Below are 22,347 nucleotides of genomic sequence, written 5' to 3' on the forward strand. Positions count from 1 at the left end.
TGGGAATGGAGAAATTCGCATGTAAATAAAGAAAATATCTAAAATAAAAAAAAATAAAATAAAATAAAGATAAAAAAAATTAACCATTATATAAACCTATAATTTCCAAGAAAGTGTTTTAATGCAATGCCATTCTGTACAGTATGTATATGCCAGTCTTATCTAAGGATAGTACCATGCCACAAAGGCAAATTGACTTCAAAAAAAAAAGAAAGAAAGAAAAAAAGAAAGAAAGAAAGAAAGAAAAAAGAGTTGAATAGTATGATAGAAGCTGAAGGGTCTGAAAACATTAACATATTTCTAGTCTGGTCACTCATTTTTTCCCTTTATCTAAAACAAACAAAACAAAACAAAACCAAAAACAGACATTATAAAAACAAAAAAATAGAAAATAAGTGGCTCAATTTATGTTACAATGTTTATAGTAGTTCAAAAATTCTGCAACAGCACTCAATTAGTTAACTCTTAATTTCTTTCATAGGAAACAGAAACATATCTCTTACTTTCTTGTACTATTACTTTTCTTTTTGTTTGTGACTGTGCATACCTGATTTTTAATTCTGATTCTCAAATTCTATAAACATGGATGTTTAGGGCATTAGTAAAGCAAATCTTCTAGTGTGCTGCAAGAGATTTTTCAAATGTTTCTAAACCATGAGAACTCTGAAGTAATCAATTTCAATCAATAATCAATTGCTATATTCCAAATTAAAATAGATAATCGGGCTAGGAAAATGGCTCAAAAGCTAAGACCATTTTCTGCTCTGCAAACAAGCAAACAAACAAAAACAAAAAGAAAACAAAACCAAAAATAAAAATCAAACAGAAAACAAAAAACAAAAACAAAACAAAAAACAACTGGAATCTACTCCATGCACACAGGGTCAGACTCAATAACATATAGTTCTAGTTTTGGGGAATGTGACAGTGTCTTCTGGACCTCTTGGTCATCCACAGACACATTATACACACACACACACACACACACACACACACAAGCAGGCACATGCAAACACACATTAATAAGAATACACTTCCTAAAAATTAAATAGACCATTGGCAGGAAATGTAACTATAGAAGCTCGTGTCAAGTTGAAGAAAGTGAGTCATTGTGTGTGCTTCTGGAAGGTGAATTTGGACATGGCCTCTTCTGTTACTTCTTTCTCTCACTTAGCTGCTTATAGCTGAGGACTCTACTCTACCCCATCCTTCTGCTCTCACATTTGAGCTCTCCACAGTTGCAGTAGCAGTTGATCCACTGAACATTTACTGAAGTGGTGAACCTGTTTGGTCACAGCAACATGAAGTAACTAATACATCACTGCATTTATCTAAGATAAACTCAGATCTCTTATTCAGGGATAAATTTGAGATCTGGATGATTCCATACCTAACATTTTAAATAGAATTTTATATTAAATAAAACACACTTAAAATTTTACTATATTAATGTTTTGCCATATGTCATTTGTTTTACTCTTTGGGAGGTTTGAAGAACATTTTTATTTGAAAATTGTATGTCAAAGTATTATTTTTCACATCATTAGAGAAGTGCTAATTAGAAGGAGAAGGTGTTAAAAGATTTTACAACTATTAATATCATTCCTTTTTCTCTAAGATAATTTTCCTAATTTTTCAATGAGCCCATATTTTCTATGATCCAAAATTACTCTGAGGACATAATCATTACTGTAAATACCCCACAGCTAGATATAAATCCTACTAATTACCATATGCCAACTTTTTGGTCTCTCTGTTAGTAACAAGTTACCATTTCCATTTTAAAGCCTTCTGTTAGAGATATTTTCTTCAAAAGTTATGATGCCAACATTTAGTGTGATGCTGTCAATAAAATAGTCTGATATTTTTTATATTATTTCTCAAAGATTACTAACATTGCTGGGTTGAAGAAATTCTATGTGTGGTTTTAGTGACAGTGTAACCTGCAGAAGATCAAATAATATCCAAATCTACATCAAGCAAATACTGTGGTTATAAGAATTTATTATAGTGTATCAGCATAGAGCCATAATTACACATTTACTTTACCAGTTAAGCATCAAAGTGGCATTATTGTCAAAGATGTGATGTATGACCCAAACACAGTTTGGTTAATGAGGATGGAGAAAGGCCTGATAAGTAGGGGAGGCAATTCGGTTAGCAGAGGCTGCTAACTACTTCTGACATCTGTCATATCTAACAACCTTATCCAAAAACGGCCGAGTAGAAAAAACACACTGAAAAATTAACTTATTTTTATTCAAAAAGTGTGATTAAACATTTAACTCTAAAAAATGCAGACATTTTTACAAATTCTCCCTGTGCTCTATCAAAGATAAATAACGATTTCCAATTCAGGGATTTTTCTGTTACTAAGTTCTCAAAGAAAATAATTACTCCTGGTTTCTAATTATCCTGCTTCCAAATGGTCCAAAAAGGAGAACAATCTCTTGAATTAAGATGAATTTTACTCTCAATTCATAAATTCATTTTAATTCTCTTTCATCTTTTTCCTTTTTAAAAAATAATCAAGGAAAAGTTTACTTAAGAATGTGGAATAATATTGAATGGTACATATTTTTTCAGGTATGCCAAAGGATTTCAGTGCAGTATCTTCTTATAGCTAGTTGATGTCCACTAAGTAATCAAACAAGCTCAGGAAACCAGGTTTAGGGAATTGAGAGTAAATAGTTCCAGTTATGCATCAAGTACCAGATTAAAATAATTTCTGAAACAAAGACTAACATTTATTTATAAATTGTAGAAAAAGATTCTGTAATGACATAGCTTTGTGTCATCAAAACAGTCAAGTATGAGTTTTAAGACTGATTTTGTAGCATTAACAATTTCTGTCTGAAACTTCCCATGAAATAGTACTGAAGTGCAATATCAATATGGCATTGTTTTTAAAACATTCTCTTAAGGCTCAATGTGATACTAAATAATGAGATTAAAGCACCATTGACCTCACAGTAATTAAGTGCAACACTGGTCAGTTTAAATAACTTATTTGTATGCTGAAATCCTGTTATTATTAGCTCAATAAAGTCAGTACATGAAAATGTCACTTTATACTTTTATAGAACATTCCTCTGTGCATCCCTAATTTATGCTTTTACTTTCTCAACACTATAAAGAATAAGAATGGCATCTACTATACAAATAATAAATTGATGCCTACAAAACAGAAAATGGGCTGAGAAAAATATGGCATTATCTAGATACCTCACAATTTTGTTAAAAGCAGTGTATTTGATAAAAAAATATATTGTCCTATTTTTCTAAATCTCCATATCTATTTTCAGTTATAGATGATAATATATGTGTGAATTTAAAATATGTAGCACTTGTAAATTAATTTAAATTTAAGTATATCATAATTATTATATTTACATTTTAATTAAAGCACTCCCAGACCCCATTTATGATAGTTATTTTTATTTATTTTATATCTCTCAAGATATAGGAATATAGACATTTGTAAAAGAAAAGTTTGACAATAATATAAATGTAGATACTCCCAAAAGAGATAGAGGCCTAAAAACCACACAGGTATTATCCGTCTCCAAAATATAAGTGGTAAAAATATCAAGCAGAGAGAAGAGGGGAGGTTATATAATTAAACTGGTCATTTTGGAATTTACACATCACAGAATTTGATTTTAAATGGAAGAAAGAAAACTGGTCATATTATATTTTTCTTAAATTTTTATAATCTGTAAGTGCTTTGCATTAAGAGAAAATACACCCCAAATAGGATATATTTATTTTAATAAGTCAAGGTACAGTTTACTTCCACCACATACAATTGTGAGCTGACAGACTTTGAAGTAGCTGCATAGTAACATCCTTTTAGACTTTTGGACTTCCCTGGAGAAATGTTCTGGATGTAACTGGATAAAGTCAAGAACCAGAATCATTTTAAGCATTGTTTTGTCCCTTTTAATAGGCATTCAATATCTGCTCCTACATCTAATTTAACATCCTTGATGTATAAGATTCCTGGGTCTGGGGGTGAATGGGTATCTGATTATTATGCATAATCTTGGACTTTTCTCTTTCTGTTGTCTCATCTTGTCCAACCTTTTTGTGGTAAATTTTGTCTTACTGTAAATTATTTTGCTACATTTTAAAACATGAATAGATCCATGGATGGATGGATGCATGCATGCATGGATACATGGATGCATGGATGCATAGAAGGATGGATGGATGAAAGAAAATCTAGCCACCATGGTAAGGTTAGCAATGAACTGCTCATTCTACTTACCAGGAGAGCAAAAATTAGTTTTATTTAATGGAGTGATACTCTGTTAAACATTACAAGCAAGACTCAAGTTTAGGAGTAGTTCAGGTGTTAACCAGTAGACTGTGTGTGTGTGTGTGTGTGTGTGTGTGTGTGTGTGTGTGTATGAATTTATTTGGTTAGATGTTATTATTTTGTTTTCTGTTTCTTCCTTTTGTTTAGTCTTGTTTGTGGTATGCTTTTTATTCTTTTTTCCTTTGGGGGTGTTTTGTTGGAATTATTTATTTGTTTGCTTGACTGTTTGTTGTCCTGTCATATATTACATTCTAACCACAGTTTCCTTTCCTTCCTCTTTTCTCAGTTCCTTCCCAATATCTTGCCCTACCAATAGGTCCACATATCCTTTGTTTCCCTTCAGAAAAGTGTAGGTCTCTGACAGATGTCAACCAAACATGGCATAACAAGTTATAATATGACAAGACAAATACCTCATATATGTACAAGGCATCCCAGTAGGAGGGAAAATTCCAAAATCAGCCAAAAGAGTTAGAATCTGATCTGGTCCCTCTGTGAAGAGGCCTACAAGAACAGCAAGCTACACAGTCATAAAATATATGCAGAGAACCTAGGTCAGACTCATAAAGGCTCTCTGATTTTAACTTCAGTTTCTGTGAGTCCTTTTGTGCTAAAGTTAATTGATCCTATGGGTTTTGTTGTGTCTTCCTTGACCCCTCTAATTCCAACAGTTCTTCTTCCCTTTCTTCATGGGATTGCCCTAGCTGTGCCTAATGCATAGCTGTGAGTCTCTGCATCTGGAAAATCAAGTGCTTATGAAGTTTCTCTGATGTAGCTAGGCTCTGGTCTATGAGTATACCAGAATATTGTTGACATTTTTTGTTGTTGTTGTTGCTTGTGTATGCTTCTGTCCTAGGTCTCTGGGCTATCCAGATTCTGGTTTTGGGCCATCCAGAAAATGTCAGACATGAGCTCCCTCTCACAGTGTGAGTCTCAAATTGGCTTGCCTCTCACACAAGTTCTGCATCATTTTTGCCAGAATATCTAGATATCAGGACAAATTGTAGGTTGAAAGTTTCATGGCTGGATTGGCATTACAGACCCTCCACTGGAAATCTTGTCTGATTACAGATGGTCAAGTCCTGTATATCCCATTACTAGCAGTCTTAATCATTTTGGCTTTGCAGATTTCAGGGAATTTCCATTGCACTAGGTTTCCTCACTCTCAAAATGCCCCAAATTCTATTAGTCTTTCCCAGGATGTCTCCCTGACATCCCCTACCCTGATTCATCTTATTCTCATCTCCATACATCCACAGTCCACCCACTAAAACTAGGGTATTTCTCCTTCCCATGGAGACTCCCTGTTCCTTTTCAGCCCTCCTTGTTAATTAGCCTCTATGTCCCTGTGGATTATAGACTGATTATCCTTTCCTTTATAGCTAATATCCATTGATAAGTGAGAACATATTTATAAATAATGTTATATATAGTATTATTATGGATATATCCACAAATAATATTATTATGGATAACTCTGATAAGAATTATTTAAAAATGGTGCCCTCTTTTATTTTCCACTAATTTATTTATAGATTAATTTTACCCCTCATTCCTCTTGCTCCTGTCTCATTTCCCCTTTTTCTCTATGAGTAGGGGTCTGAATTAAGCTACCACCCACCCTGGCACATCAAGGCTCTACAGGGTTAGGCACGTTCTTTCTCACTGAGTCCAGACAAGGCAGCCCAGTTGCAGGACATATTCTCCAGAAAAGGGACAGCTTTAGGGACAGTCCATGCTCCAATTGTTGGTGTAACCACATGGAGACTGAGCTTCATCTGCTACATGTTTCTGGAGCCTTTATCCAGCCTGTTTATGCTCTATGCTTTGTAGCTGAGTCTCTGAGAGCCATTAAAGGCCAGGTTTGTTGACTCTACTGGCCTTCCTATAGAGTTCCTAAACCCTTCACAGTCCTCAATCCTTCCTCTATCTCTAAGACTCCCTGATCTCCATCCAATCTTTGGTTGTGGGTCTCTGCATTTGTTTTAATCAGATGCTGGGTGGGGCCTCTCAGAGATCAGATATGCTAAGCTCCTATTCTATGCCCAACCTATGCTCTCAATCTATGCTCCATCTCTATCCCTGAATTTCATTAAAAATGACAAATTTAAGGTTAAAAGTTTCGTGGATAGGTTCATATCTTTATCGCTCCACTGGGAGTCCTGGCTACAGGAGGTGGCTCTTCAGGTTCCATATACCCACTTGTAGTGAAAGACCCCCAGGACTGGGGAGATCCTTACTCAAGTCTCGGGGATGATGTGACCACCCAATAACTCACGAGAGACTGAACTTGCTGCAATCACATGAGGTTTATTTGGGATAGGCTGGTACCGGGGTCGATCTCGTGACCATGCTGGCCAGAGGAGTTCGACCCTGAACACAAGAAGTGAGGGAAAAAAACACAAATTGGAGGCAGGGAGAGGGTTACCAAGGAAATATAACATAAAAACAGTGGAAAATTTCAGAGGGCCCCAACCCAAGGTATTCAGTTAGGGAGGGGAACATATTCCTTTTAGGAATGTAATCTTTATCTATTGGTCATCGGGGTGGAGAGGCTCGTAAGTCAGTAGACCTTCATTCCTAGTTCTGCCATCATTGTGGATCAGTTAAGAGGGGCAGGTTTCGGAAACCAGAGCCCTGAGGCTCTGAATTAGCCAAGTTCCTGGAACTGGCTACTCCACATTTTTTGCTTGTTACAGAGGTTTTCCATGCCCCCTTTTAGGTAAAGGTTATATATTATACATACATTTCTATTAAATGCCCTCATTTTAAATTCTAAGATTCTCCAGCCTTTCAGTAGTACTATCAGTTAAAGTCACTCACATTAATTCTTGGGAGATTCCCCCATCCTGTTTCTCTGGCACATTCTAGACATGCCTCATCCCTGCCACCAATACCAGCTGCAGATTTCTATTCCTTCTCCTTCCCCTTGCTCTTCTTTTTAATAGCTGAATAGTATTCCATTATGTAAATGAACCACATTTCCAATCTTGGGTTGAGAGACACCTGAATTACTTCCAGTTTCTGAAGTTTATGAATAAAGCTGCTATGATCATAGTGGTGCATGTATCCTTGTGGTATGGTGGAACATCTTTTGAGTATATGCCCAAAAACAGTATGGCAGGGTTTTGAGATAGATCTATTTCCAATTCTCTGAGAAACCACCAGTTTGACTTCCAGAGTGCTTGTTCAAGTTTGCACTTCCACCTGTAACAGAGGAGTTTCCTCCTTCCTCCATATCCTCCCTAGCTTGTGCTGTCACTTGAGTTCTTCATCTTAACCATTTTGACTGGTTAAGTAGAAATTCAGGGTCATTTTAATTTAAGGGTCATTTAGCAAACAGTACAACTGAACCATTGGTGTACTTCTCAAAGCTACTTGTCATCTTCCCTTCTATTAGATTTGGTAAATCTGGTTTTATGTTGAGGTATATGAATTTGTACAGGGTGATAAGTATGGATCTATTGGCATTCTTATACATGCAGAAGTTCAATTAGACCATTACCATTACTTGAAGATTTTTTTCCCCACTCTATGGTTTTGGCTTCATGGTCAAAGATCATGTGTCCGTAGTTGTGTGATTTTATGTCCAGGTCTTCAATTTGATTTCATTAATGAACCAGTCTGGTTCTATACAAACACCATGCAGTTTTTTTAATATTGTTCTGTAGTACATTATGGGATCAAGGTTTCAGTTCCTCCAGATGTTCTTTTACTCTTCAGGATTGTTTTAGCTATATTATTTGTGTGTGTGTCTGTTTCCATTTGAATTTGAGAATTGTTCTTATAAAGTATATAAAAATTATGTAGGAATTTTGATGGGAATTGCATTGAATCTTTAGATTACTTTTTGTAAGATTGTAAGTTTCACTAGGTTAATCCTGCCTATCCATGAGATGGGAGATCTGTCCATCTTCTGAAATCTTCATTAATTTCTTTCTTTTGAGACTTGAAGTTCTTGTCATATGGGTAATTCACTTGCTTGATTAGAGTTGCAGCAAGATATTTGATATTATTTGTCACCTTTATAAAGGATGTTGTTTCCTTATTTTCGTTCCTAGCACATTTATCTTTTGTATAAGTGCAGTCTACTGATCTCTTTGAGTTAATTTTATATCCAACCCCTTGGCTGAAGGTGTTTTTCAACTGTAGGAGTTCTCTCATAGAAATTTGGGGTCACTTATGTATGCTATCATACCATAGTGGTACCTTGATTTAATCTTTTCCAATTTGTATCCTTTTGATGGTCTTTTGTTGTATTTGTGCTCTAGCTTGAACTTCAAATACTATATTGAATAGATAGGGAGAGAGTGGGAAGCCTTTTCTTGTCTGTGATTTTGGTTTCATTGCTTAAAGTTTCTTTCTATTTAATTTGATTTTGGCTATTGTCTTGTTGTATATTACTTTTATTATGTTTAGACATGTGTTTTATCCATGATCTCTATGCTCTATGACTTTTAACATTAAGTAGAATTTGATGTTTTTAGCATCTAATCAGATGCTCATGTGTGTTTAACTTTCAGTTTGTTTGTGTGGTAGATTGCATTGATGGATTTTTGTACATCAAACCATCCCTGAATCCCTGGGGAGAAGCCTCCTTCATCATGGTGAATAATTGTTGCCTCCCCCACCCAGTTCAGCCTCCAGACTTTTGCAGTTTCCGCCAGAGGCTCACCTGGGAAATTAAGATAAAAGATCTTCTGCAGACTATCAGCTTATCTCTGAAAGAAGCAGCCCGGGAAGGGAAGAGAACTTTACACTGAGATACAACTATGCCTGCAACATCACAGCCATCTGATCCACTGGTGACCTTTGCCCCTGACTTTCCCCTGACTCTTTCCTGACTCCTCCGGCAATGTTTATGTTATGTAAATATCATTGTAACATGGAGATCTAATTTCTATTTCTCTTGTACATATAAATGCTGAACCACAAAAGTAAAGTACGAAGTCTTGATTGGGCTATTTCAACTTGACTTTGCGTCCTTTTGTTCTTGAACTCTGTGTTTCAGGTCCTTTTCTCCCTTCAACTGAGAGAACCCAAAACTTCATGGAGCTGGGGGATGGCTCCACTCATATGGCACCCCAACTCGTGGAGCTCAGATACAGAGGAAAGATGAAGGACACACCGTCAAAAAGCAGAGCTCTGCCTAAAAGAATTCAGAAGATAAAGATAAAAGGTCATACACCATTCTGCACAGTAGATATTTTCGATGCTAGTGCTAGCCTTATTTTAGTATTGTAGAATTATTGTTGTGTGTGCAAGAAGTGTACAGGTCTAGGCTGAGTTGGCACTGACACGACACTTGATTCATCTAGGAAATTGACAGTGAGAATGGTTCGAATGAGTTGAAAAGCAGTGATATTAAGCATTAAAAAGTTGCTTCTAACAAAAGAAATCAGGGTTGAAAAGGATGCATTAAAAGATCTCTCAGATGAGATAGAAACTTGTTGCACATGGCTTCAAGAAGAAAGAATGTTAAATAAGGCTGCATTATAGGGAACTATAGGTCAAGAGATCCTGGTGCAAAGGCAGGAAAATAGATGATGTTTCATATGTGGAAATATGAATCATTTTAAAAATGATTGCCCTAGGAAATGAGAAGCCTCACCAGTGGTGGTTCAGAGAGTTGCCCATGCTGTAGCAAAGAAGAGACAGAAATTTAGTGCATATGTTAAAAGTACCTATGGAAAGGGAAAAAGTCTTCAGGGGAGTAAAGTCACATGTTTCTGCTGCAGGGAACCTGGACACCTGAGGAAAGACTGTAAAAGTCTCAGGAATCAGGAAATAAGAACACTCCTCCAGGTCCTTGCCTGGGTTGTGGTAAAGGAAAAATGAATGTAAATGAATGTTCCATAAAAATGGGACTCTGCTCACAAAAAAGGCAGGTAAAATGAGTAAGAAAAAACATGCCTCAGGAAACAAGAAGGGCCTTCCTCCATGTCTCTGCCCACGCTATGATACAGGGAGGCATTGGAGGAATGAATCAAAGTTCCATATAAATGGGGCTCCACTCATTGAAGAAGCAGGTGAAAATAGCTAGATAAGAAACTGCCCAGGCAGTGGTGGCTCATGCCTTTAATCCCAGCACTTGGGAGGCAGAGACAGGCAGATTTCTGAGTTATACAAATGGCATGAGAACTCAGTGTACACAGCAAAGCCTGATTTAAGTTGCCCTGCTGGAAAGCTGTTTTTTAAAAAGTGGTCAGAAGCTTAAGTTCTAAATTCTTTGATTGATCTAAATTTATAAGATTTGTGTAGTCTCTTCATTTTGTTTCCAACTTGTCTTCAAGGTATAAATATCTTCCGTATGATTATTGACTTATAAGTTATTGGATATGATAAAAATTTGTAACATCAGTAACTGAAAGCTAGTTTGAAGCTGGTAACTCAGGTAACACGTGGCATTAAAGGTACACACGTGGTATGAATCAGCCAAGATTGCAGAGATCTCAACAGAAGACTCCAGTTAGTTTTACAGCCACTTAGCATAATCTAAAGGCCGTTGCTTAAGTTGCAGGCCATACACCAGGCGGTAGAATTTGATAGATTTGGTCGGCAGCGGCGCGTCCACAAATACCAGATACAGGCAGCTCTGCGTTTTTGGAGGTTTAATTAGGAGAAGGAGGGGGAGTGAGGACCGCGGCGCGTGAAGGGAGGGAGAGGAGAGAGGGAGAGAGAGAGGGAAAGATGGAAGAAGCTGCCAATTATATATAAGCTGTGACGTAGTAGTCCAGGTAAAGGTGGGAGCCTGAGCCCAATGGATTCTGGGAATATGGTGGTCGTTGTCCTGGCGACAGCTCTGTGGACCCGCCCACATATCTGCTGCGGGCAGATTCTGGATGCTAACAGAATTCAGAACAGCTGTTTAGTTTAGTAGCTGCTTAATATCATATAATAGCCATACTTTAAATTATGGGCTTTGTACCAGGCAATACAAATTTTCATATGCTCCTCATCTGAGAACCTCTGGCCTTGAAGTCAAAATTGATGCCTTGAAGTCACCTCTGATCTGAAAGGAAATGAGTAAGAATGGGTAGAAGCGCAGAGTACACTGAAAAGCCAAGAGGGGAAGCCCTAAACTTACTCAATGTGCACTGGTTTTCCTTGGGACACCTCAAAGTTAACTCTGACCCAATTGGGAATGAGGAAGAATGGACAGAGCACAGCAAAGGAGCCAGAGAAGCCTAAACTTATACCCTTCAAGGCCAAAGAGCCAAAGGTGAAGGTAGAGGTCTCCAAGCCTGATGAAAGAAAGACTAGTGAGATGAGCTGATAAATCATTTAATGGATTATTAAATATTCCACCAAAAAATAATATCACCTGGTACTTTAGGAAGTGTAGAGTAAAAGCACTGTGCCATGTAGCTTATCATTTAACACCATGATCTTACTTTCCAGAGTCCTGGTGGGCTCTGAAAAGTTATCTCAGAATGACCCAGGCTTGCTAAGTACACTTCAGAGACCCTCAAGCAGAGGTTCTTTTTTTTAACTAGGAATGCTTTTACAGCATCAAGGTTATAAAAAATGTTTTAAGATCAGCTTGAAAAGGAAACAGGGATAAACAGCAAAATTGCCCTTGGAATCTTTGGGTGTAACTCAGGTGGTATGCTCAGAGAAGTATTTACATTTGAGTTAATGCAAAAGCACAGAGAGGCCTCAGTAAGGCCTGAGAGACATTCCTTTTGTTTTACAAACCAGGCTAGGGAAGCCTTCCAGGCTTTGCCTCTCCATTACTTCTGGGGAATTGTTTTTAAGACAAAAACTGCATTATCTCAGTTCTATCCAGGTGTGGTTCAAAGTAATTTTAAACTTGAGACTTATAGAGAGTCAATGAGGTTATGGAGTAGAGTTATTGTGTATTTAGGAGGTTGGTTTTCCCTCTACATTCTAGTAATTTTAAAGATTTTATTTCTAGTGAATTTGTAATCATTACAAAATGTTGTCTTTGAAAATGGCTAAAAGCCTTATATTATGTATAATTTCTTTGTCTCTTCTTCAGTACAAGAAGATAAGACTTTAAATTTCTCAGTGTAAGTTAAGTATTAAAGCCTCAGCTACATCAAGAGAGTTGTATCAAAAAAGAAAAGATGAGTTTCTTATTTCAAGTTACTTTGGGCTCATATTAAGCTCACCACCGGACTTAATCCTTTGATAGACATTAACTGGTGAGACAACCAGCTTTACAGAAACTAGAGGAATTTTCTATCACTTGTCAATCATGATCAATTACAATAAAATGTTTATTTTTTACCTAAGCAATTCTTTGGCAAAAAAAATGAGCATTAATATAAATTCATCTCTTCTCATATTCAAAGTAAAGTTTAATATCTTACCATAAAGTTGTGGTGATATAATAAAATCATAAATATATTTTAGAAAACATTTATCTCTTCCAACAGCAATTTATTTAGCTATTGTCAACTATTAATTGATATTTGGCCTATTACTTAGTAAAGATTTTTAGACAAAAATTGATATTTATTCAAAGTAAACAAATTGTTATACTTTGTTTGTATACATACTTTTATATTTCCTATAGACTTATGTATACACCCTGTAACAATTTATACTTCTATAGCCAGTTTAGGAGAAAAAATTATATATAAGTCACATATTTAATCTCATGATTTTTACCCCTACCTCAACACAAATAATTAAATTGCAGTAGTCACTATTTATCAATTACTAAAATTAAGCCTTAATTTGTATATTGATATATGGGTACATACATATATCAGAGCTTTCAATTACTTATGATATTTGGACATTTTTAAAATATAATTTTGATTTCAAAATTAAAATAAAAATATACACATGTGACTATTAATTCCTTCTCAGGCTTTCAACTTACCATTTGCCTTAACATAAAAAACAACAAAATATTATTTGGTTATTGTCTATATTATATTTCTATTTTTAATGTTCTTAATCAGATTAAAACAAATTATGGAACTGACTATTGTAGTCAAGCATTTAAGACATTTTGTCAACAATTTAATGTTACCCATACTATTGAAATAATTTATAATTCTAAGAAAAAATAATTTACTCAATGTGTACTTCGCACTTTGAGAATTTGACTTTTAATGCTATAAGGAGGAAGAATATGCATTCCACTCAAAAATTACCTCCAAAGGCATATCTCATTTTTTGCTTATTTTAGAAAACATATTTTGCTTTTTGCTTGTTTTGAAATGCATATTTCATTTTTTGCCTGTTTTAAGTCATACCTTGCCTTTGTGTTATTTTTTGAATTTTTTGCAGACTGACATCAAAGTCAATCTGCTGCAGACCAACATTGGCACCCTAACACTTCAAGTTCCTATACCATGGTAAGGTGGAGAGACCTGCTCACCAATGCCTGGCATGGCCCAGATCCTGTCTTGGTCTGGGGCAGAGGGTCCGTGTGTATTTTTTTCTCAGAAAGAGGATGGAGTGCATTGGCTCCCTGAAAGACTAATACGTCAAGTAGAGGCTGGTCCACAGCCTTCTTAGTAAACATGCTTAAACGCACCCCCAAAAGGATTTTTTGTTTTTCTTTTTCTTTTGTGTTCAAGCTGACAACCCTTTTCTGTCATTTTTGAAATGCCCATTTAATACAAAAGCTTGCTCTCCCAAAATTAAAAGAACAATTCAAACTCATTAGCTAAAGCCTGGAGCTAAGGCCTGGATACTTCTGCAGTTTTTTTACATGCTAAAAGACTAGCGAAATCCTGAAGTTGCTAGCCTGAACATACTAATTTGCATTTGAATTGAGCCCTGTGCTCTAGGTTCCCTGAGTCATAACTGGTAATTTGTAACTGAGTCAGGAGACTACACCCATCCCCAGCACAATGGTGGCTCTGCGAGAACTTCAGAAAAGGCTGTTTTCAGAGAAACTGTGGCAACTTATGGACTTGGCAGGCGATAAAAGCATGTCTTGGCATTGGGTGCACGGAAGGAGGGTACACTTTGAAAACGTGTTCCACAGGCTAGGTCTCTGGTGGTAATCAACCCAAGACAGGCACGTGCTGAGTGGCTGTGTTTTTATTTAAGAAGACACAAAATGAGCCCGGTTTATAGAATTCAAATTAGATGTACGTGTTCTCCAAGATGGGTAAGATGACTGCCAGTAGATATATTTCTACACTTTTGACTCATCAAAGCACCATGAAAATTCCTGTACAAGACCGTGATATATATATTTATGCCTTAGTCCTACTTTTTTCTAAACGAAAAGGGAGGGAATGTTGCCTCCCCCACCCAGTTCAGCCTCTGGACTTCGGCAGTTTCTGCCCGAGGCAGTCACCTGGGGAATTAAGACAAAAGACCTTCTGCAGACTATTGGCTTGTCTCTGAAAGAAGCTGCCTGGGAAGTTCACACTGAGATACAACTATGCCTGCGACAATGCCTACTGCCTGAGGACATCATAGAAGGTTACTGCTGGTAACCTTCACCCATGACTCTCCCCAGACTCTTTCCTGACTCCTCCTACAATGTTTATGTTATGCAAATATCATTGTAACCTAGAGATCCAAGGTCTATTTCTCCTGTACATATAAATGCTGAATCCCAAAAGTAAAGTACGAAGTCTTGACTGGACTATTTCAACTTGACTTTGCATCCTTTTGTTCTCAAACTCTGTGTTTCAGGACTTTTTCTCCTTTCAACTGAGAGAACCCAAAAGATCGTGGAGCTCTGGGACGGCTCCACTCAAATAATGGTTCTGATAAGTTCTTGGATTCTGTTTGCTGATATTTTTCGAGTCTTTGTGACTTTGTTGAGTCTTTGTGTGGTTAAGGTATCAGGGTAACTGTGGCTTTGTAGAATGAATTTGGCAATATTCCTTCTGTTTCTATTAGTTTGAGAATATTGGTTTTAACTCTTCATTGAAAGTCCAGTAGTGCAGAATTCTGCACTAAAACCAACTGGCCCTAAGCTTTTTGTTGTTGTTGTTGTTGTTGTTGTTGATGATGATGATGATGATGATGATGATGATGATGATGATGATGATGATGGTGATGATGTTGTTTTTGCTTTTAGGAGATAGCAGGCTGTCTTACTTGATTTAAATTGGTAAGTGCTATCTGTCTAGAAAACCATTTATCTCACTTAGATTTTCCAATTATGTGGAGTACAGGCTTTTGAAGTAAGAAATAACGATACTTTGAATTTCCTTAATTTCTGCTGTTCTGTCTTGCATTTAATTTCTGATTTTATTAATTTGGATACAGTCTTTCTGTCTTTTAGATAGTTTGGCTAAGGGTTTGTATACCTTGTTGATTCTTCTAAAGGAACCAGCTCTTTATTGATTATTGTATGGCTCTCTGCATTTCTAATTGATTGATTTCAGCCTTGATTTTGTCTATTTTTTTCCTTTTAATCCTCTTGGTTGTTGCTTGCTTCTTTTGGTTCCAGGGCTTTGAGGTATACTGCTATATTGCAAGCATGAGACCTTTCCAATTTCCTTATGAATGCAGCTAGTGCTACCACCTTAAGGCTTAGAACTGCTCTCATTGTGTACACAAGGACAGATATGTTTTTGCCTTTCTTTTAATTGAATTCTACAATGTCTTCAATTTAATACTTTATTTCTACCCTGACCAAGCAATCATTGAGTAGAGCTGTTCAGTTTCCATGAGTATGTGGGCTTTCCTGTATTTCTGATGTGATTGAAATCCAGGTTTAGTGCATGGCAATCTGATAGGATTTCAATCTTCTTGTATTTGTTGAGGCTTGCTTTGTGACAGATTATATAGTTAATTTTGGCGAAGGTACTCTGACATGCTGAGAAGAAGGTAGATTATATTCTGTTTGGGTAAATAGCTCTGTATTTGCCTGTTAGGTCCATTTGGTTCATTATATCTCTTAGTTTCTGTTTTGATGACCTGTCCATTGTTGGGAATGGGGTGTTTAAGTCTACCACTACTCTTGTATGCCATAGTATAACTTATGGAATGTGTAACTTAAGTTTGAGTAATATGACTTTTATGAATGTGGGTGCCCTTGACTTTCCTTTTTGGTTCCTGAAGAAATTTATTTCCTTTATTATTGGTCATTAGAGAAATAAAATATAAACCACAATAACCAGATACCCATTCAGACCCTTTACAGAAGCTACAAAGCATAAACATATTTAAAAACCAAGGAAGGGGCTGCAAAGAAGACAAGGTAAGAGCTTTGACAGCTCTCCCACAGCACCCACAAGGCCACTCACAGACATCTGCAGCTACATCTCCAGGGACTCAACATCATCTGATGGCCTCTGTAGTCACTGCAGACATATGATATAACATACTTGCAGACAAAATTCCCATACAAATAAAATAGACAATTTCTTTTAAAACTGAAGGAAAAAGCAAGTGGTAAAATCAAAACTCTCATGCTGCTGATCACACATCTGCACAAACGTTGTAGGGGTCAGCTTTGAACTTTTCACAAAATTAAGCATAGAATTACAATATAATCCAGCAATTCCATTCTTAGGGATATACTCAAAACTTGTACACAAAGGCCTACATTTTTTTCTCATTAAGTTTAAAGTATTTCCTTAGTTTAGAAGAAGTACAGAATTATTGCCCTACTACTATAAAAGTAGTTAAAATATTTTCTTTATAATGATTCCTTTTTTTCCTTCTTTTATTTTTTTAAATTTTTATTAGATATTTTTTCTATTTACATTTCAATTGTTATCCCCTTTCCTGGTTTTCTCTCCAGAAACCCCCTATTCCATACCCTTCCCCCTTCTATGAGGATGCTTCCCCTCCCACACACCCACTTCCTCCTCACTGTCCTGGTATTCCCCTACACTGGGGCATCAAGCTGTCACAGGACCAAGGGCCTCTCCTCCCATTGATTTCCAACAAGCCTGTCCTCTGCTACATATGGGGCTGGAACATGTTTTTTCTGCAGAGGTTTTCCAAGTTTAGAATGATAACTAAATGTAGTAGATTTGGATGGATTTATTTCCTTTAATAAATATATTCCATGGGTCATCTTGATGATATCTCATTCTTACCTTCTATCATTTATATCTGTTTATTTTTGATATCATCTAATACCAGTTTGTCTATAAAAATCTTATTTGAAACTACAATAGAAGGGAAGTTTAGTATCTGACTAGAAGTTATTTATTCCTTGTTTACAATAAAAGAAAATCTATCACTAAAATTAATTATAATAAATTAAATCTAAGCCAATTTTTGTTTTTCACAATATAGCAAATACCAAAGATAAAGAGATTGGAAAAAACCATGCAAATAATCAGTTTTCTATTGAAATTCCTAAACAACATTTTTTTTTGTATTGTGCCTGAATGAAATGAACCAGATAATACAAATTTGAAGTGCAGCATAAGCTCTTAAAGGACAGTGATGATATTTTGAGGTGTAAAAGGGCAATTAATACTGGATAGAAAGACAGAGGATGCTGAGAAATCTTTAAAGTTTTTTTTCCAGAATTATAGACAACAACAAGGAAATGTCTTTTTGCTGTTTTCTATTGCTGTTGCCAACTTGAAATGTTACCCACACACTTCCTCATTCTTTTAAGAAAAGCAGACCTATAAGAAGCAATCTTTGAGTATGAGTAGTTGAAGTAATAGAGCAACAGTTTTTGAAGGCACATGTTTGAAAAAGATAAATTTCAAATATACTACAAAACCATTATAAGTTGGTACTTAGCATGTTTTATTTTTGAAAATGTTATACTTGGGTTGTTCTGTAATAAATTGCTCTGTTCTTGAAACTTTCATTTTTAACTTTCCATGTAAGCACTTTTGTCAGATACTAGCTTTGATAGGCTACCTAGAATTATATTTCAAAGGAAGCATGACATGCGTCTCAGATATAACCAGATTCAAAAGGTTATACAGACAGGAGATTATGGTGTTATTTATTAATGCCTATTCATTCAGTGGACAATTTAACAGAACTCTAAATGCCTGTAATCTTATCAACATATTCAAATCAAGAAATATTGATATGTATATAAGATAGAGTGAGACAGACAGACAGAAAGAGAGAGAAATATAAACATTTTTAAATAAATAACACTTATTTGAGGAACTCTAAAAACATTGTAAGAAATGGGTTTATTTTTTGTCTCCAAATATTCATCATTAGTTCTTTCTTGTTTGGACATATGAATATGCACAACAGATTGCACACACATCATCATAAAAAATAACCTGTCCTACACGATTCTCTGAATAGCTTACAATGAATTGACCTCAAACCTACATTTAGGTTGCCAGTGTTCTATAAAATACAGCACAGCCTGAGATAATTTTTCTTCATAACCATCCATTAAATACAAGCTGAAAAATGATGTTGGTTTTATCCAATGAAACAATTTACACTATTCTTGAAACTCTCTCTATTCTAGATTTGGTAAACTGTAGCCATTGCCAGCCAATTTGGTATCACACACTGAGATTATTCTTGGGAAAGGAATCAAAAGAATGAAAGTCAAACTGAGGATGCTCAAAAAGACAGACAACCATAGGTGGAGAAACAATAAGATGAAAATCAACATATAAAATAACTTCCTATAACTTTAACTGACAGAAACCACCAGTTTACTTACTATATTTTATTTTATTGATAGAAGAACTATGTATCTGGGATTGAAACATTGTGATTCCAATAAATGGAACTACTAAGATGACTAACCCATGACCTCCATTGAAATCTCTTTATTACCCTGTTTTTACTCACTAGGTTGATGTGTCCTCTAATGCCACCAGATTTTTCATTACTGTATCCTTTATTTCAGACAGGTAAAGTTTATTCCTACTGACCGATAAATTATATAAAAATAGAATACATATTTTTTTGGCTTTTAACAAAACCTTAAAATTATGTAACATAGTTTCTCATATTTGTAATGTGTACTTTGTAACATAGAAAAACCCTCTTTGTTACATAAAACTCCACAGAATTCAATTTCTATTTTAAAATTTTTATCTGTATAACAAATTATAAATACTTTATTTGAAAAGACAAAGCATTTAATAAAATGACTACATCCTAGTGAGGTAGCCTAATTACAAAAGAATACACATGGTATGTACTTACTGATTAGTGGATGTTAGCCCAAAAACTTGAAATACCCATGATTCAACTCACAGACCATATGTAATTCAAGAAGAATTAACAGACTACAAACTAACTTATGGTCTCTTCTGAGCTTATGAGAAATTCATTATTTTGTAAATTTTATTTTATTTTTTATTAGATATTTCTTTATTCACATTTCAAATGTTATCCCCTTTTCTGGTTTCCCCTCTGAAAACTCCCTAACCAATCCCCCTCCCACTGCTCACCAACCCACCCACTCCACCTTCCCTGTCCAGGCATTCCCCTACACTGGGGCATCGAGCCTTCTCATAACCAAGAGCCTCTCCTCCCATTGATGTCCAATGTAATCACTACATGCAGGGACAAGACAGAGTTCTACCTGAAGACCCAGCAATACCACTACTGGGCATATACTCAAAAGGTACTCCAACATATAGCAAGGACACATGCTCCACTATGTTAATAGCAGCCTTGTTTATAACAGCCAGAAGCTCAAAAGAATCCAGATGTCCCTCAACAGAAGAATGGATACAGGAAATGTAGTACATTTACACAATGGAGTACAACTCAGTTATTAAAATCAGTGACTTCATGAAATTTGCAGGCAAATGGATGGAACAATAAAATATCATCCTAGTGAGATTACCTAGTCACAAAAGAAGACACATGGTATTTACTTACTGATTAGTGGATGTTAGCCCAAAAGCTTGAAATACCCATGATTCAACTCATAGATCATATGTAATTCAAAAAGAAGGAATAAGAAAGTGAGGATGCTTCAGTCCTACTTGGAAGGGAGAACAAAATAATCATGGGAGATAGAAGGAGGGATATGGGAGGGAAAAAGGAGGGGAGGGGAAGGGGCCAGGATCAGGTGTTGGAGGAGATGAGGGAGAAGTACAGAGGGCCAGAAAATTGAACAGAGGAGTACAGCAATGGGTAATGGGGAACTGGGGGTAGCCACTAGAAAGCTCCAGGGGAGCAAGAGGTTTCTAGGATACAATGGGGATGACACTAGCTGAAATATCCAACAAAGGGGAGATAGAACCTGTAGAAACCACCTGCATTAGATAGACAAGGCCCCCAGTTGAGGGACAGGGTCACCCACCCATCTCAAAACCACAATTGTTCCTGTCTAAAGGAAATGCAGGGGCAAAAAATGGAACAGAGACTGAGGAAAGGTCATCCAGAGCCCTACCTAGCGATGCATCCCATCTACAGACACCACAACCAGACTCTATTGCTGATGCCAAGAAGTGCTTGTTGATTGCAGCTTGGTATAGCTGTCCCCTGAGAGGCTCTGCTAGGACCTGAATAATACTAATGCAGATACTGAAAACTCACCATCTGACCGATCCCGGGGACCCCAATGGAAGAGTTAGGGGAAGGACTGAAAAAGCTGAAGGGGGTTGCAACCCCACAGGAAGCACATTATCAACAACCCTGACCACCCAGAACTTCCAGGGACTAAACCACAAACCAAAGAGTATGCATAGAGGGACTCATTGCTCCAGCTGCATATGTAGCAGAGGATAGTCTGATCTGACATCAATGAGAGGGGAAGCTCTTGGTCCTGTTGAGGCTTGATGCCCCAGCATAGGGGGATGCTAGAGCTGTGAGGTAAGAGTAGTGTGGGTTGGTGGGTGGAGGATCACTTTCATAGAGGCAAAGGGGAGGGGAAATCAGATGGGTGAATTTGTGGAGGGGAAACCTAGAAGGGGGACAACATTTGAAATGCAAATAAACAAAATAACCAATAAAAAAGTGTGGTGACAAAAGTAGGTATGCAATATGCTGTGATCAGAGACATGTGATTAACCAAAATGAACGAAGATGCTAATGACACAGTCTTGAGTGTTGAGCTTAGCGAGAGTACAGTAAAGTCCAAGGGTGAATACTTTCCAGTTATGTTTGAAAAAGAACAGGGAAATTTGAGGAAATAAAGGCAAGCAAAGTAAAAGCCTGAGACTAATGACCAAAATGCATCAAAATTATTAAGTTTTATTTTAAGAAAAAAATATTTTGAGCAAGTAATGGTACTATATACCTGTACCTTCAGAAAGTGAGAGACTAATTCAAAGATATCTTGACTTCTACATAGTGGGTGCAAGACTCATCTCAGCTACATCGAATACTTGGATCCTAAATTTTTTTCAGAAAACATTGGCAAGGACATAGGATACTGAAAAAGTACTTGGTTGACGAGACAAAACCATGAGTTTCTATTCCTAGAATGACAGTACAAGAGATTAATTGAAGTATAAAATCATTTATTACCCTTTGAGCATTAGGCTGTAGAAATGAAACAGCAATATTGCAACTAACATAAGGATGCTGCCGTCCAACTACTAAAAATGTTACATTATGGATCATTCAAGCTAGGGCCCTCAGTAACCCTAGTGAAATTTTAGCTAACATCCTCAGCAAGGAGTTCTAACATATATATATATTCAATTCTATGCTTTTCTGTGTTATTTATTTATACCTGACAATAATAGAGAACATGAAAGAAGTTGTAGTTTTATTATATCATTTATTGTATTTCACATAGTCTGTCTTTAGAACCTGAAATCTGTAAGTTCTTGCTTAATTTAGCATGGAATAACAGCTCAATGGTATGTCATTCATGTAGTTATAAGTTCCAAGGTTGAATCTTCAAAAGTGAAAATAGATAAGAAACAAACATTTCAAGCTTTGCCAAATAAGATTTTATGAAAATAAGAATCTCTGCTCAGCAAAGGTAACAACAGAGTTAAAAGATGCCTACACAGTAGGAAATGTTTTCAAACCATACATCAGATATATTAGTATCTAGAATATACAAAGGAAAAGAAAAAGGAAAAGGAAAAAATAAAAAAACATGTATATCAATATATGAACTGATAAACCTAATAGATATTTAATAATATAAGAAAAAGAAATGACCAATCAATATTTTAAGTTTTTCAGTAGCTTCAGAAATA

This window comes from Mastomys coucha, unplaced genomic scaffold (assembly GCF_008632895.1).
Source record: "Mastomys coucha isolate ucsf_1 unplaced genomic scaffold, UCSF_Mcou_1 pScaffold22, whole genome shotgun sequence".
In the NCBI taxonomy this organism is placed as follows: Eukaryota; Metazoa; Chordata; class Mammalia; order Rodentia; family Muridae; genus Mastomys; species Mastomys coucha.